The sequence below is a fragment of the Chiloscyllium punctatum genome, chromosome 8, assembly GCF_047496795.1.
Source record: "Chiloscyllium punctatum isolate Juve2018m chromosome 8, sChiPun1.3, whole genome shotgun sequence".
In the NCBI taxonomy this organism is placed as follows: domain Eukaryota; kingdom Metazoa; phylum Chordata; class Chondrichthyes; order Orectolobiformes; family Hemiscylliidae; genus Chiloscyllium; species Chiloscyllium punctatum.
The window spans coordinates 90,172,005-90,188,382 of NC_092746.1; the positions used below are offsets into that span (position 1 = coordinate 90,172,005).

The 16,378-nt window shown below is 45.8% G+C and overlaps 1 protein-coding gene across 8 annotated transcripts in view; it reads right to left on the reverse strand.

Annotated features, from left to right (window-relative positions):
- The window catches only part of mpp7a (MAGUK p55 scaffold protein 7a), a 431,085-nt gene extending 421,284 nt beyond the window's left edge, over positions 1 to 9,801 (reverse strand). For 6 of the 8 annotated variants that reach the window (XM_072576030.1, XM_072576036.1, XM_072576032.1 and 3 more), the window contains exon 1: positions 9,464 to 9,801. The gene's annotated coding sequence lies outside the window, so the exon portion shown is untranslated. The remainder of the gene's footprint in view (positions 1 to 9,463) is intronic. The other 2 variants (XM_072576034.1, XM_072576033.1) reach the window with 1 other exon arrangement.
- Positions 9,802 to 16,378: the final 6,577 nt, after the last annotated feature.

Consider the following 16,378-nt stretch of genomic DNA (forward strand, 5'->3'; position numbering starts at 1 on the left):
AATAGTGAGAATGCAAACTGGCAATGAAAGTTCTACTCAGCTAAACAACAGTGCAGAACCATTGGGACACTCATGTATGACCAATTACAAAGGCTGTAAGAAGGTCAAGGAGTAATAAACGTATCAGGATCAGAGTTATATGTATTGTAGTCCCTCAAGTTCTTTAGCAGGCTACAAACCCAAATTCAGAGATTTAAACATAGTATTGTTTAAAAGAATTTCAGTACAGGTTTGGGGGCCAATATGTTTACTGAGCAATTATGTTGACAACAGTAAAAAGCAATACAAGAAAGATCTTTGACGGAAGGCCAATCAACGATTCTTCAAGTCCTGTTATTGTTATTTAGGAACTGCTACAGTCAACTTAAACTCCCCAACAGTGATGCCAATTAATAACTACATATTGGCCAAGAAAAATCTTGACACCAAAGAAAGTTCACTTGTTTTTTAATGATCTTTTACACATACATGAGAGGGCATACAAGGTGTTAGATGAACATTTAATGGATCTCAGTGGAAAAAAAAATAGGTTTTTCAATGCTACTTGAGCCACTGTTAGAATTAATGAAATTAAGGCAAAAATAAAGGTGGCAGCAGAGTGACATTGAGAAAAAAGTTTGCATATTCTAATGCTTCAGCTTTTCTACGTAAAATTCAGAAGCCATTTACTTCAGAGATTTCAAGGCAGGAGACACCCTAAGAGAAAATCATGGCCACATTGGTCCAGTTTGAGGTTATGTTCAAGCTTGGAATTGGTTTGTCAAATTATTTACTGCATCTGTTTATTTTATATTTTCTGGGAGCATCCTGCTGGCACTACAACTCCACCAACTATGGAGAACAAATCTTAATAAGCCAACCAGAATCAACAGGGGAAGCATTCAGTACTTAAGTGGAATTTCATTTTGGACATGCTCTTGTTTTAGCTGTGTTGTCCTCGTTAATGTCTAGGGGAAAGTGAGGACTGCAGATGCTGGAGATCAGAGCTGCAAATGTGTTGCTGGAAAAGCGCAGCAGGTCAGGCAGCATCCAAGGAGCAGGAGAATCAACATTTCGGGCATGAGCCCTTCATCAGGAATGAGGGAAGTGTGCCAAGCAGGCTAAGATAAAAGGTAGGAGGAGGGTCGTTGGAAATGCAATAGGTGGAAGGAGGTTAAGGTGAGGGTAATAAGGTGAGGGTGATAGGCTGGAGTGGGGGTGGGGGCGGAGAGGTCAGGACGAAGATTGTAGGTTAGGAAGGTGGTGCTGAGTCCGAGGGTTGGGACTGAGACAAGGTGGGGGGAGGGGAAATGAGGAAATTGGAGAAATCTGAGTTCATCCCTTGTGGTTGGAGGGTTCCTAGGCGGAAGATGAAGCGCTCTTCCTCCAGCCGTCGTGTTGCTATGGTCTGGCGATAGAGGAGTCCAAGGACCTGCATGTCCTTGGTGGAGTGGGAGGGGGAGTTGAAGTGTTGAGCCACGGGGTGGTTGGGTTGGTTGGTCCGGGTGTCCCAGAGGTGTTCTCTGAAACGTTCTGCAAATAGGCGGACTGTCTCCCCAATATAGAGGAGGCCACATTGGGAGCAGCAGATGCAGAGAATGGTGTGTGTGGAGGTGCAGGTGAATTTGTGGATATGGAAGGATCCCTTGGGGCCTTGGAGGGAAGTAAGGCGGGAGGTGTGGGCGCAAGTTTTGCATTTCCTGTGGTTGCAGGGGAAGGTGTCGGAGTGGAGGTTGGGTTGGTCGGAGGTGTGGACCTGACGAGGGAGTGGTCTTTTCGGAACACTGACAGGGGAGGGGAGGGAAATATATCCCTGGTGGTGGGGTCCGTTTGGAGGTGGCGGAAATGACGACGGATGATACGATGTATCTGGAGGTTAGTGGGGTGGTAAGTGAGGACCAGTGGGGTTCTATCCTGGTGGCGATTGGAGGGGCAGGGCTCAAGGGCGGAGGAGCAGGAAGTGGGGGAGTTGCGGTGGAGAGCATCATTGACCACGTCTGGGGGGATATTGCGGTCTTTGAAGAAAGACGCCATCTGGGTTGTTCGGTATTGGAACTGGTCTTCCTGGGAGCAGATGCGGCGGAGACGAAGGATTTGGGAATATGGGATGGTGTTTTTACAGGGGGCAGGGTGGGAGGAGGTGTAGTCTAGGTAGCTATGGGAGTCAGTCGGTTTATAGTAAATGTCCGTGTTGATTCGGTCACCCGAGATAGAAATGGAGAGGTCTCGGAAGGGGAGGGAGGAGTCTGAGACGTTCAGGTAAATTTGAGGTCAGGGTGGAAGGTGTTAGTAAAGTGGATGAACTGTTCAACCTCCTCGTGGGAGCACGAGGCAGCGCCGATACAGTCATCAACGTAGCTGAGGAAAAGGTGGAGGGTGGTGCCAGTGTAGCTGTGGAAGATGGACTGTTCCACATATCCTACGAAGAGGCAGGCATAGCTGGGGCCCATGTGGGTGCCCATGGCTACTCCTTTGGTTTGGAGGAAGTGGGAGGACTGGAAAGAGAAGTTGTTCAGAGTGAGGACCAGTTCAGTCAGTCGAAGGAGGGTGTCAGTGGAAGGGTACTGTTTGGTATGGCGGGAAAGGAAGAAGCGGAGGGCTTTGAGTCCTTTGTGATGGGGGATGGAGGTGTCCAGGGACTGGATGTCCATGGTGAAGATAAGGCATTGGGGACTGGGGAAGCATCTTCCGCAGCTACACTGGCACCACCCCCCCCACCTTTTCCTGTGCTACATCGATGACTGTATCGGCGCTGCCTCATGCTCCCACGAGGAGGTTCATCCACTTTACTAACACCTTCCACCCTGACCTCAAATTTACCTGGACTATCTCAGACTCCTCCCTCCCCTTCCGAGACCTCTCCATTTCTATCTCGGGCAACCGAATCATCATGGACATTTACTATAAACCAATCAACTCCCACAGCTACCTAGACTACACCTCCTCCCACCCTGCCCCCTGTAAAAACGCCATCCCATATTCCCAATTCCTTCGTCTCCGCTGCATCTGCTCCCAGGATGACCAGTTCCAATACTGGACAACCCAGATGGCCTCTTTCTTCAAAGACCGCAATTTCCCCCCTGACGTGATCGACGATGCTCTCCACCGCATTTCCTCCACTTCCCGCTCCGCCGCCCTTGAGCCCCACCCCTCCAATCGCCACCAGGACAGAACCCCCACTGGTCCTCACCTACCACCCCACCAACCTCCATATACATCGTATCATCCGTCTTCATTTCCGCCACCTCCAAACGGACCCCACCACCAGGGATATATTTCCCTCCCCTCCCCTATCAGCGTTCCGAAATGATCACTCCCTCGTCAGGTCCACACCCCCCACCAACCCAACCTCCACTCCCGGCACCTTTCCGTGCAACCGCAAGAAATGCAAAATTTGTGCCCACACCTCCCCCCAAGGCCCCAAGGGATCCTTCCATATCCGCCACAAATTCACTTGCACCTCCACACACATCATTTACTGCATCCGCTGTGGCCTCCTCTATATTGGGGAGACAGGCCGCCTACTTGCGGAACGTTTCAGAGAACACCTCTGGGACACCCGGACCAACCAACCCAACCACCCTGTGGCTCAACACTTCAACTCCCCCTCCCACTCCACCAAGGACATGCAGGTCCTTGGACTCCTCCATTGCCAGACCATAGCAACACGACGGCTGGAGGAAGAGCGCCTCATCTTCCGCCTCGGAACCCTCCAACCACAAGGGATGAACTCAGATTTCTCCAATTTTCTCATTTCCCCTCCCCCCACCTTGTCTCAGTCCCAACCCTCGAACTCAGCACCACCTTCCTAACCTCTCCGCCCCCACTCCAGCCTATCACCCCCACCTTAACCTCCTTCCACCTATCGCATTTCCAATGCCCCTCCCCCAAGTCCCTCCTCCCTACCTTTTATCTTAGCCTGCTTGACACACTCTCCTCATTGCTGAAGAAGGGCTCATGCCCAAAACGTTGATTCTCCTGCTCCTTGGATGCTGCCTGACCTGCTGCGCTTTTCCAGCAACACATTTTCAGCTCGTTAATGTCTAACCTTCCCTTAATTCTATAACTCTGTACCTTCAAGCTGTTCACTTCCAATTGCATGTTCATATTATCTTCATGCAAAATTTATTCACTTACATTTTCCAATGTTTTGTCAATTCCTCTTTTCCAGCATACACTGAAATTGGACCAAATGGAACATAAAACCACTCATTACTTCCAATACTTGGAGAGAAATTATACTCATAATTAAAGTAGAGCAAAAAAACCCAAATATTTTAAGTACAAATAAAGTCACAATTTGGGTACAGTCCAAATAAATGTCCAGTAACGAAGAGATGCAAAAGAGGAATCCAAATTGCATAGGATCAATATCTCCATGGTAAGTTCACATTCCGTTCAATGTATCTGGAAATAAAAAGCTGGTTATGACGGAAGTGACTGTCACTTCTACGTGACCCTTTTGTGGAGTCTCAATGTGACTCCAATACAATTTTGTTCTGAACTGATTTCTGAAATGATCGAGCAGGCCTTAAACTTGTTTCAAACCCTCACAAAGACAGTACTGTAGTGCACCTTTAACACAGTGACATTTAACAAGTGGAAACGAGAGTCCATTGTTTCAGGAGTGGCAAGAAATGCTGTCTTTGTCAGCACTGCCCACTTCTCAAGAATCATGTATTTTTAAAAATTTCATGAAAAGACCAAGAGAGCAAGTTTGAACTACACTTGTCAGATTTCACAAGTTTTTCCAAATTATCAGTACAGCATATAGAAAATGGCAGTCCATATTTCCAATACAGAAATAGGCCTTTCAGGTCCGGTAACCCTTCTTCAGAACTGTTCAGTTCAGTAGAGTCCAAAATTGGCTCGACGGTGAGTGGTGAGGGTTGGTGTTCAGACTGGAGGCCTGCAACCAGCAGGATGCCGTATGGATCAAGGTTGGGTCCACTGTTGTTTGTCAGTCATTTATGTAAACAACGTGGACGAGATGATAGGAGGCTTGGTTAGGAAGTTTGCAGGTGACAAAAATTGATGGTATAGCAGACAGTGGATAAGGTTAATTGAAGTGTACAACAGGATCCTGATCAATTGGGCCAGTGAGCTGAAGAATGGCAGATGGAGTTTAATTTAGGTAAATGCAAGGTGTTGCATTTTAGTAGACAAACCAGGGCAGGATTTACACAGCCCTAGGGAGTGAGGTCGAACAGAGACACCAAGAGGTGCAGGTACATAGTTCCTTGAAAGTGGCTTCACAGGTAGACAGAATGGTGAAGGGTGTAGACTTGCCTTCACCAGTCAGAGCATTGGGTTCATGAGTTGGGACATCTTACTGCAAACAATGTTGATCACCCTGCTGGAGGATGTTACTCAACTGGAAAGGGCACAAACAAGATTAACAATGATGTTACCAAGACGGAGGTATAAGGAGTTATGAGGGGCCGAAATAAGCTGCCAGAGGAAGTGGTAGAGATGAAAATTATATAATTCAGAAGACATTTGGACAGGTACATGAATTAGAAAGGTTAAAGAGATATAGGCCAAACACTAACAAATGAGACTAGTTCAGTTTAGGAAACCTGGTTGGCTGGGCTGAAGGGTCTGTTGCTATGCTAGGGTATGAAGGGATGCCCCTTTAGAACTAAGATGAGGAAAGCTACTGACCCGGATGGAGTCTCTGGCCGTACAGCCAGATCCTGTGCAGACCAATTAGCGGAAGTATTCTCAGACATCTTTAAAATTTCCATCGTACAATCTGAAGTCCCCACCTGTTTCAAGGAGACGACGATCATTCTGGTGCCAAAGAAAAATCATGAAGTGTGCCTCAATGATAGTTGCCCAGTGGCTCTGACCTTCGTAATTCTGAAGAGCTTTGAGAGGTTCATCATGGCTCATGTCAACTCCAGCCCACCAAACTGCCTTGACCCTTGGCAATTCACCTACCAACACAACAGATTAACAGCAGGTGCCATCTTCCTGGCCCTACATACATCTTTCGAACATGTGGACAACAAGGATACCTACATTAGGCTCTGACTCATGAATTACAATTCCACCTTCAACACCATAATTCCAAACAAACTCATCACGAAACTCAGACCCAGATCTTGGCCACCCCTTTTATAACTGGATCCTTGACTTCCAGACCCAGAGACTGCAAACAGTAATAGGCAACAACACCTCCTCCACCGTAATCTTCAACACCACGGTCCTGCAACACTGCGTACTCAGCCCCTATGATACCCCTCATCCATTCATGACTATGTGGACAAATTTCACCCTGAATCCCACTTACACGTTTGCTGATGACACCACCATTGTAGTTCAGATCTCAAACAATGACAAGACAGAATACAGGAAAGAGGCTGAGTGCCTAGTGGCATGGTGTGAAGCCAATCTCTCCATCAATGCCAGCAAAATGAACCATCTGGTCATTGACTCACAGAAGCAGATTGGAGGGCATATCTCTGTTACATCAACAATGCTGGGGTGCAGACAGTCAGAAGCATCAAATTCATAGGTGTGATGATCACTGATCTGTCCTGGTCCACCTATGTTGATGCGATGGTCAAGCAATCACAACAACATCTCCATTCTCAGGAGGCTAAGGAAATTGACTAAGCGCACAATGGTTCTTACTAATTTTTACACCACAGAAAGCATCCCATTTGGATACATCACAGCGTGGTATGGCAACTGCTCTTCCTAAAACCGCAAGAAACTACAGAGAGTCTGAACACGGTCCAGTCTATCACACAAATGAGCCTTCCATCCATTGACTCCATCTGCACTTCCTGCTGCCTCAGGAATCATAATCAAAACACCCGACCTATCCTCGTTTTACTCTCTACCACCCTCTTCTATCAGGCAGAAGATATAAAACTTCGAATACATTTATTAGAGTCAGATGTACAGCATGGAAACGGACCCTTCGGTCCAACTCGTTCACGCCGACCAGATATCCCAACACAATCTGGTCCCACCGAGCAGCACCTGGCCCATGTCCCTCCAAACCCTTCCTATTCATATACCCATCCAGATGCCTTCTCAATGTTGCAATTGTACTCGCTTTCACCCCATCCTCTGGCAGCTCATTCCAGACACGTACCACCCTCTGCATGGAAAAAGTTGCTCCTTAGGTCTCTTTTACATCTTTCCCCTCTCACCCTAAACCTATGCCCTCTAGTTCTGGACTCCCCAACCCCAGGGAAAAGACTTTGCCTATTTATCCTATCCATGCCCCTCAATTTTGTAAACCTCTATACGGTCACCCCTCAGCCTCCAACACTCCAGAGAAAATAGCCCCAGCCTGTTCAGCCTCTCCCAATAGCTAAAATCCTCCAACCCTGTAAATCTTTTCTGAACCCTTTCAAGTTTCACAACATCTTTCAGATAGAAAGGAGACCAAAATTGCACGCAATATTCCAAAAGTGGCCTAACCAATGTCCTGTACAGCTGCAACATGACCTCCCAACTCCTGTACTCAATACTCTGACCAATAAAGGAAAGTATACCAAACACCTTCTTCACTATCCTATCTACCTGTGACTCCACTTTCAAGGAGCTATGAACCTGCACTCCCAAGGTCTCTTTGTTCAGCAACACTTCCTCGGACCTTACTATTAAGTGTATACATCCTGCTAAGATTTGCTTTCCCAAAATACAGCACATCGCATTTATCTGAATTAAACTCCATCTGCCACTTCTCAGTCCACTGGCCCAGCTGATCAAGATCCTGTTGTAATCTGAGGTAACCTTCTTTGCTGTGCACTACATCTCCAATTTTGGTGTCGTCTGCAAACTTACTAACTTTACCTCTTATGCTCGCCTCCAAAATCATTTATATAAATGACGAAATGTAGCGGACCCAGCACTGATCCTTGTGACACTCCACTGGTCACAGGCCTCCAGTCTGAAAAAGATTCAACAACAGCTTCTTGTCTGCTTCGTCAGACTTCTGAGCTGACCTCTCAAACATCAATTTTGATGTCTCTTTCTGAATCCTCTCTGCAGCTGTAACACTATAACCTATACTCTGTTCTGCTACTTTGATGTACTTCATATATGATCAATTCGTTTAGCACACAAAACAACACCTTCCACTGTATCTCAGCATATGTGACAAAAATAAACCAAAGAGGAATTTCTTCAGCCAGAGGGTGGTGAACCTGTGGAAGTCATTGCCTAAGGAGGCTGTGGAGGCCAAGTCATTTAATGTATTTCAGAGAGAGAGAGAGAGAGAGAGATAGGTTCTTGATTCCTAAGGGGGTCAAGGGTTACAGGATGAAGACAGGAGAATGGAGTTGAGAAACATAAAAGTCATGATCAAACAGCAGAGCAGACTTGACAGATCAAATTATTTTATTGTTCTGCAGTTAACCTTTCAGACAGCAACTGTTGATGATTCTCTTCATCTTTACAGCTCATTCCAGTCCACCTTTCCTTTGCTCGTCTCCTTTCTGGTTTTGCACCATCAAATCATTCTCCACCTCATCTCAGCTTTCACTCTATCATTGTTTTTATTTTCTCTGTTCACCCTTTGCCGAGCACACCACTTGTGAAAAACCTGTTGCTTTTTTTTAAAAAAAACTGTTTTCCAGTTCGAATGAAAAGGTCAGTGGCCCGAATCTGTCATCCACTCCTCCCTACCCCCAGCCCCACCCACAGATCTGCTGAGTATTTCCAGCATTCGGAATGTTCGGTTCTCGTACAGGAATAGCCAAGTCAAGAGCTGAGAAATACAAGGAAGTTAGGATCTCAGCGCACAGATGGGCTGAGGTCGGGCAGATGTAGGTTATGTGACGGAGGTGTCATTTCTGACCGAGACAATATGGATCAAAACTCGAGCATTGGGGTCAAACAGGACATCACCGCAAACAGTCTGGTTCTGCATGAGACAACTACTAGAGTTGGGGACAGACCCAATTCTCATTTTATCGGATAAATCACAGCTTGTCATTACATCTTAACGTAAATACGCTCTTCACGGTTGATGTGTAAAACAAAAGAACACGAACGGTGATTTGGATTGCAAAGCAATTCGTTCGATTCAAGTGAACTCTTTAGCTTTTATTAAGCCTCCGCCCCGCAAAGTGATGCCCAAAACATGGAGAATCCTCCCAGCCCCCTTCCTTTCAAACGGTGTGAAATCAGTGCATTTGGGAGCCGTGCTGGCCTTGCACTCTCAACTTTAACAGACACACAAAAAAAAACAACGCCACCTCAAATGTCAATGGTTAAATTAAACACAGCAGGTTCGTCAAGGTTTAATTTTCCGATGATCGCCGCTGGTCAAAAAGCAGCAAATTATTGCAATCACAGAAACCCACCGCCCCCCGCCCGCGAAGACACGGGTTCAAATCCGCGCCGTCGCACATGATGGTGCTTTCTTCACCCCCCCCGCCCCCAGCTCGCGAGAATGCCGACACACACCGAGGAAAGGCGTCCATCTACTACTGTGCGAACAGATTTAAAATGTTAATACCTCTGGTAGTCAGTCCAGCACGGCTCACGCAGCGTTATCTCTGATGATAAGATCGAGGCGCTGCACACATTTCTTGTCACAACCGATATAAAAACGAGAGCATGAGACAACCAACGGCCGAAGCTAACTGCCACTCCTTCTCTGGGGTGCGTGTGTTATGTGTGCGGACGGAAATCTGTGTTAGTATCGACACTGTGCTCGAACTAACTGGCACTATTCCCCCAGAGAGGGAGGTGTCTGACTGATTGACTCAGCCTCACCGCCTCCCAGTGGGACTGAAGCCACTGTCAATGATGCCAGTTCCCTCCCGTCCTGCCAGCCCCACAGGGCCCCTTCCAATTCGCTGCCGACCGCGCTTGCGCACTCCCTCTGCCTCATCCTTCCACCCTCCCCCATGCGTGCGCCACGATCCGAACAGCCGCCAATCACCGCCGCCGTTGCCGGGCAATCGCTGGCGTCACGCCGTCTCCGCCCACCCATCCGCGTCGTCAGCTCGAGACTGTCTCTTCGGCCCGTCACTTGGGAAAGCAAGATTCTGACGCGACTGCGCAAGGGTATTCAAGAGTGGAAGGAAGGGTCGCTCCAGGCGAAACGTTAACTCTGAATACTCTTTATAGATGCTGCCACAACGGCTGAGCTTTTCCAGCAAATTCAGTTGTTGTTGTTTAAGTGTATTGCTGTTTCCTCTTGGAAAGTTTCAACGACGATCTGCGACATTGCTTTAAACATTTGGCAGGTGCAGTTCGGAATTGCTGTATTTATTGTAGATTGTGACTCCACTTTTTCACTGATTTTAACTGAGACGCTTTTGTACAAAAGCTATCACATTTTTTTTAAAAAAACTCTTCCCCACACTAACCCCATGCCTTAATTCCAATAATGCCGAAAGGTCTGTGAGCCTCTAACTTGAATATACTCAACGAATGAACATCCACAGCTCTCTGAATTGGAAGACTCTGGGTCAGGCAGCATCGGAGGATCCGGGAAAACAACGGTTCGGACAAAGCCCTTCATTCTCCTGCTCTTCAGATGCTAGCTGATCTGTTGTGCTTTTCCAGCACCACACTTTCGACTCCTCTAACCTCCAGCATCTGCAATCCTTACTTTCACCTTGCAGACGCAGTCCCCTCCATGCAAGTGTTTCAGATTCGCATCATTACTGGTTTAGACATGTTTGATAACACTCATTGGTCAGCATTGCTGCCTCAGAGCGCCAGGGACCCGGGTTCAATTCCAGCCCTGGGTGACTGTTTATGTCGAGTTTGCACATTTTGACTGTGTCTGTGTGGGTTTACTTCAGGTGCTCTGGTTTCCTCCCATAATCCAAAGATGTGCAGTTTAGGTGACACGATGGCTCAGTGGTGAGTATTGTTGCCTCACAGCACCAGGACCCAGGTTCAAATGCTGCCTTGGGCGACTGTCTGTGTGGAGTTTGCACATTCTCCCGGTGTCTGTGTGGGTTTCCTCCGGGTGCTCTGGTTTCCTCCCACAGTCCAAAGATGTGCAGGTTAGATAGATTGACTATGCTAAATTGCCCAGAGTGTTAGGTGCATTAGTAAGGGGTGGGAGAATGGGTTAGGACGCAGGGTTCGGGCTCTTCAAATAGTCAGTATGGACTTGTTGGACCAAACGGCCTGTTTCCATACTGTAGAGTATCTAATCTAATTGATCTAAGGTAAATGTAAAATTGCCCATGGTGTTCAGGAATGTGGAGGTTAGGTGCATTAGTCAGGGTAATGGTTGAGTAGTAGGGTAGGGGAATGGGATGGCATGGTTACTCTTCGGTGGGTCGATATGGACTTGTTGAGCAGAAGGGCCCATTTCCACACTATAGGGATTCCATGATTCTATTCCTTTCATCAAAATATGGCAATTTTAGAGTCATAGAGATGTACAGCATGGAAACAGACCCTTCGGTCCAACCTGTCCATGCCGACCAGATATCCCAACCCAATCTAGTCCCTCCTACCAGCACCCGGCCCATATCCCTCCACACCCTTCCTATTCATATACCCATCCAAATACCTCTTAAATGTTGCAATTGTGTCAGCCTCCACCACATCCTCTGGCAGCTCATTCCATACACGTACCACCCTCTGCTTGAAAAAGTTGAGAATAATGTTAGAAATAATGAAGAAAGTGCAGAAAGATACAGAGTTGTGATGCAATTATAAGTTCCTTTGTTGTCCTTCTTGGAAAGTTCCTCGATAGGCTTCCTTCAAAAAAAAAGGGAAGGAACTGCAGATGTTGGAAATTAAACAAAAACAGAAATTGCTGGAAAATCTCAGGGGGTTCTGAAGAGTCACGGGACTGAAAATATTAACTCCGATCTCTATCTACAAGTTCTGCCAGACCGACTGAAAGTCTCAGTAGGTCTGGCAGCACTTGTGGACAGAAATCAGAGTTAATATTATCAGTTCAGTGACTCTGCTTCAGAACCTGCTGAGATTTTCCAGCAATTTCTGACTTTCTTCCAACCTAGTTTTGTTAACCCAGAGGTGAGAATTTCATGAATAGTGGGAGATTGAAAATTACTGATGTGCAAAGAAACAGCTGTGTCCTTGTTCTTAAGTCTTTGAAGGCTAACAAGACGCGGCAAGCTTGGATCATAACGGGATTTGAGTACAGGAGCAAGGAAGTATTGCTTCAATTGTATATATTATGAGTGAGATTACATTTCAAGTCCTCTTGCCTGAGAAAGATATTCTTGTCGTTGAGGTAACGTAGCAGACATTCCCCAGACTGATTCCTGGATGGTGGCAATGTTCTATGAGAAGATGGACAGGTTGGACCGAAGGGTCTGTTTCCATGCTGTACATCTCTGTGACTCTATAATTCAGAAGATCTGCAACATCGGCTGTTATTGATACTTACAAAGTTCTGAAAAGTATAGGCAAAGTAGATGCAGAAAGTCTGTGGGGTTAAGAACCAGAGGAATATTCTAAAAGCAAAAGGCAAATAATTTAAGGCTGAGGTGAAGAGGATTTTTTTTCACTCAGTGAATCCTAGGAATTGCCTAGCCCCAAGGGCTCTGGAAGCCTGGTCATTAAGTAAGTTCAAGACAGATTGGTAGATTTGTCATTGCTAATGGCATTAAGGGACAAGGGGAAAACACAGAAAAATAACATTAAAGTAGGTGATTAGTCATGATCTTGTATAACAGACTTGAGGTCCTAAATGGTCTATTGCTCTGATGTATTTAAATCCAGGTAATTATTAAGTGAGAGAATAAGGTTTGATCACTTTCTAAAATCTTGTGAAGTTCATATTTAGCACTTAACTTACCCAATGTAGTGTATTTCAATATTAGTGATAAACAAGGTCCCTGCCTAGATCATGTGCAGGATAATTAGTTAGGTGATGAGTTGAAACTGGTTCCCTAGCCTGCAGTGCTGACTCATTTCACTGGAAACTGAGGTGATATAAATGCAGGAGGTTTTGCACAAGTATGAAGTTAGTTGCACAAAGTTAATTGTTAGAGATTGTGCAATGAAACCAGATGCTTTATCTCATGAATTTACTCATTTGAGGGAATTCATTTCTATGAAGGAGGAGGTGCTACTTTGACCTTTTACAAACAGCAATGTTCCAAGAGAGGGAGTGGAGACAGACTGAGGACTTGAAAACCAGGTGTGAAGATGGGTAATTGATGAGTTCTACATATTTTTCCCTGTGTAAATTTGGGCAGTAGTTTTTACTCTTAGTGGAAAAGTACATTAATTACATTAAATTTATAATGTCAATAGTTAAACCTCATACAGAACTCAAAATAGTCATCCAACATGAAACCTAATTCATGAAAGCCAAACAAGGTAAAGATGACCAGGCACATGATTTATTGCAACTGGAGCATGTGGGAGCTGGTGACCAAAGCTGATCACCTTTGTGATTTTGGCAAATACATCTGCAACAAGTGTGTAAACTTGGGGAACATTTGATACAGTGGGGAAAGGTTGGTGTTACTTTGTTATTTTGTTCCAGGATGCAGTCACACCTGAGATTAAGTATTTCTGATTTGGTTTGTGGTCAGGGATAGGAGGTTATGCTGTAAATGAAGCAATATGGTGATCCAAAGTGGAGGAGTCTCAGCTCTTGAATTTGTTCTACAGAGTCATTAGAGTCCTAGAGATGTATGGAATGGAAACAGACTCTTCGGTCCAACCCATCCATGCCGACCAGATATCCCAACCCGATCTAGTCCCACCTGCCAGCACCCAGCCCATATCCCTCCAAACCCTTCCTATTCAAATACCCATCCAAATGTCTCTTAAATGTTGCAATTATACCAGCCTCCACCACATCCTCTGGCAGCTCATTCCATACACGTGCCACCCTCTGCGTGAAAAAGTTGCCCATTAGGTCTCTTTTATATCTTTCCCCTCTCACCCCAAACCTATGCCCTCTCGTTCTGGACTCCCCGACCCCAGGGAAAAGACTTTGCCTATTTATCCTATCTATGCCCCTCGTAATTTTGTAAACCTCTAAGATCACCCCTCAGCCTCCAACACTCCAGGGAAAACAGCACCAGCCTATTCAGCCTCTCCCTGTAGCTCAAATCCTCCAACCCTGGCAACATCCTTGTAAATCTTTTCTGAACCCTTTCAAGTTTCACAACATCTTTCCGATAGGAAGGAGACCAGAATTGCACGCAATATTCCAACAGTGGCCTAACCAATGTCCTGTACATCCGCAACATGACCTCCCAACTCCTGTACTCAATACTCTTTCCAATAAAGGAAAGCATACTAAACGCCACCTTCGCTATCCTATCTACCTGCGACTCCACTTTCAAGGAGCTATGAACCTGCACTCCAAGGTCTCTTTGTTCAGCAACACTCCCTCGGACCTTACCATAAAGTGTATAAGTCCTGCTAAGATTTGCTTTCCCAAAATGCAGCACCTCGCATTTATCTGAATTAAACTCCATCTGTCACTTCTCAGCCCATTGGCCCATCTGGTCAAGATCCTGTTGTAATCTGAGGTAACCCTCTTCACTGTCCACTACACCTCCAATTTTGGTGTCATCTGCAAACTTATGAACTGTACCTCTTATGCTCGCATCCAAGTCCTTTATGTAAATAACAAGAAGTAGAGGGCCCAGCACCGACCCTTGTGGCACTCCACTGGTCACAGGCCTCCAGTCTGAAAAACAACCCTCCACCACCACCCTCTGTCTTCTACCTTTGAGCCAGTTCTGTATCCAAATGGCTAGTTCTCCCTGTATTCTGAGGGATCTAACCTTGCTAATCAGTCTCCCATGGGGAACCTTGTCGAACACCTTACTGAAGTCCATATAGATCACATCTACTGCTCTGCTCTTCCTCAATCTTCTTTGTTACTTCTTCAAAAAACTCAATCATGTTTGTGAGACACGATTTTCCACACACAAAGCCATGTTGACTATCCCGAATCAGTCCTTGCCTTTCCAAATACATGTACATCCTGTTCCTCAGGATTCCCTGCAACAACTTGCCCACCACCGAGGTCAAGCTCACTGGTCTATAGTTCCCTGGCTTGTCTTTACCGCCCTTCTTAAACAGTGGCACCACATTTGCCAACCTCCAGTCCTCCGGCACCTCCCCTGTGACTATCGATGATACAAATATCTCAGCAAGAGGCCCAGCAATCACTTCTCTAGCTTCCCACAGAGTTCTCCGGTACACCTGATCAGCTCCTGGGGATTTATCCACCTTTAACCGTTTCAAGACATCCAGCACTTCCTCTGTAATCTGGACATTTTGCAAGATGTCACCATCTATTTCCCTACAGTCTATATCTTCCATTTCCTTTTCCACAGTAATTACTGATGCAAAATATTCATTTCGTATCTCCCCCATTTTTTTGTGGCTCCACACAAAGGCCACCTTGCTGATCTTTGAGGGGCCCTATTCTCTCCCTAGTTACCCTTTTGTCCTTAATATATTTGTAAAAACCCTTTGGATTCTCCTTAATTCTATTTGCCAAAGCTATCCCATGTCCCTTTTTGCCCTCCTGATTTCCCTTTTAAGTATACTCCTACTTTCTTTATACTCTTCTAAGGATTCACTCGATCTGTCCTGTCTACACCTGACATATGCTTCCTTCTTTTTCTTAACCAAACCCTCAATTTCTTTAGTGATCCAGCCTTCCCTATACCTACCAGCCTTCCCTTTCACCCTGACCAGAATATACATTCTCTGGATTCTCATTATCTCATTTCTGAAGGCTTCCCATTTTCCAGCCGTCCCTTTACCTGTGAACGTCTGCCTCCAATCAGCTTTCAAAAGGTCTTGCCGAATACCGTCAAATTTAAGATTTTTGCAACTTGTGTGAACAAATGGAGCTATCCAAATGAGACAGTAAAGAAGAATATGTTTGGAAGAGAGGACAGTCTATTATGTTCTCAAAATCAGACCTCCCAGACAACACCATTGCTATTCCTGAGATCTTCCTGCTCCAGCTACAGAATAGAACAAGCAGAGTGGGTGATACAGTGAATTACCATTGAAAATGGGTTACTGGATTAGTGGTGCTGGAAGAGCACAGCAGTTCAGGCAGCATCCAACGATGGGAGACCTGAACATTGATTCCAGACTAAATGAAATCCCATTGAGTCAGATCAAACATTGGAAAGGAAACCTCTTCCTGATTATCATAGGAAGGCATGCCAGGCACAGCACAAGGCAAATCTGAAAACACATTCTCAACTCAGTGAAACTAGAAAACAAGACTACATGTGTGTGAAATAGGATAAGCAGCTTGGTATACAATGGCCAGCGACAGCATTTATCAAGCAGCATTTGCTTAGCAATAACCGGCTCAATGACATTCAGTTTGAATTCCACCAGGATCACTCAATTTCTGACCTAATTACAGCATCACAGCTGGGCCTGCATGGGCCAACCTGACCTCCCAGCCATTCCCCATTTTAATCCC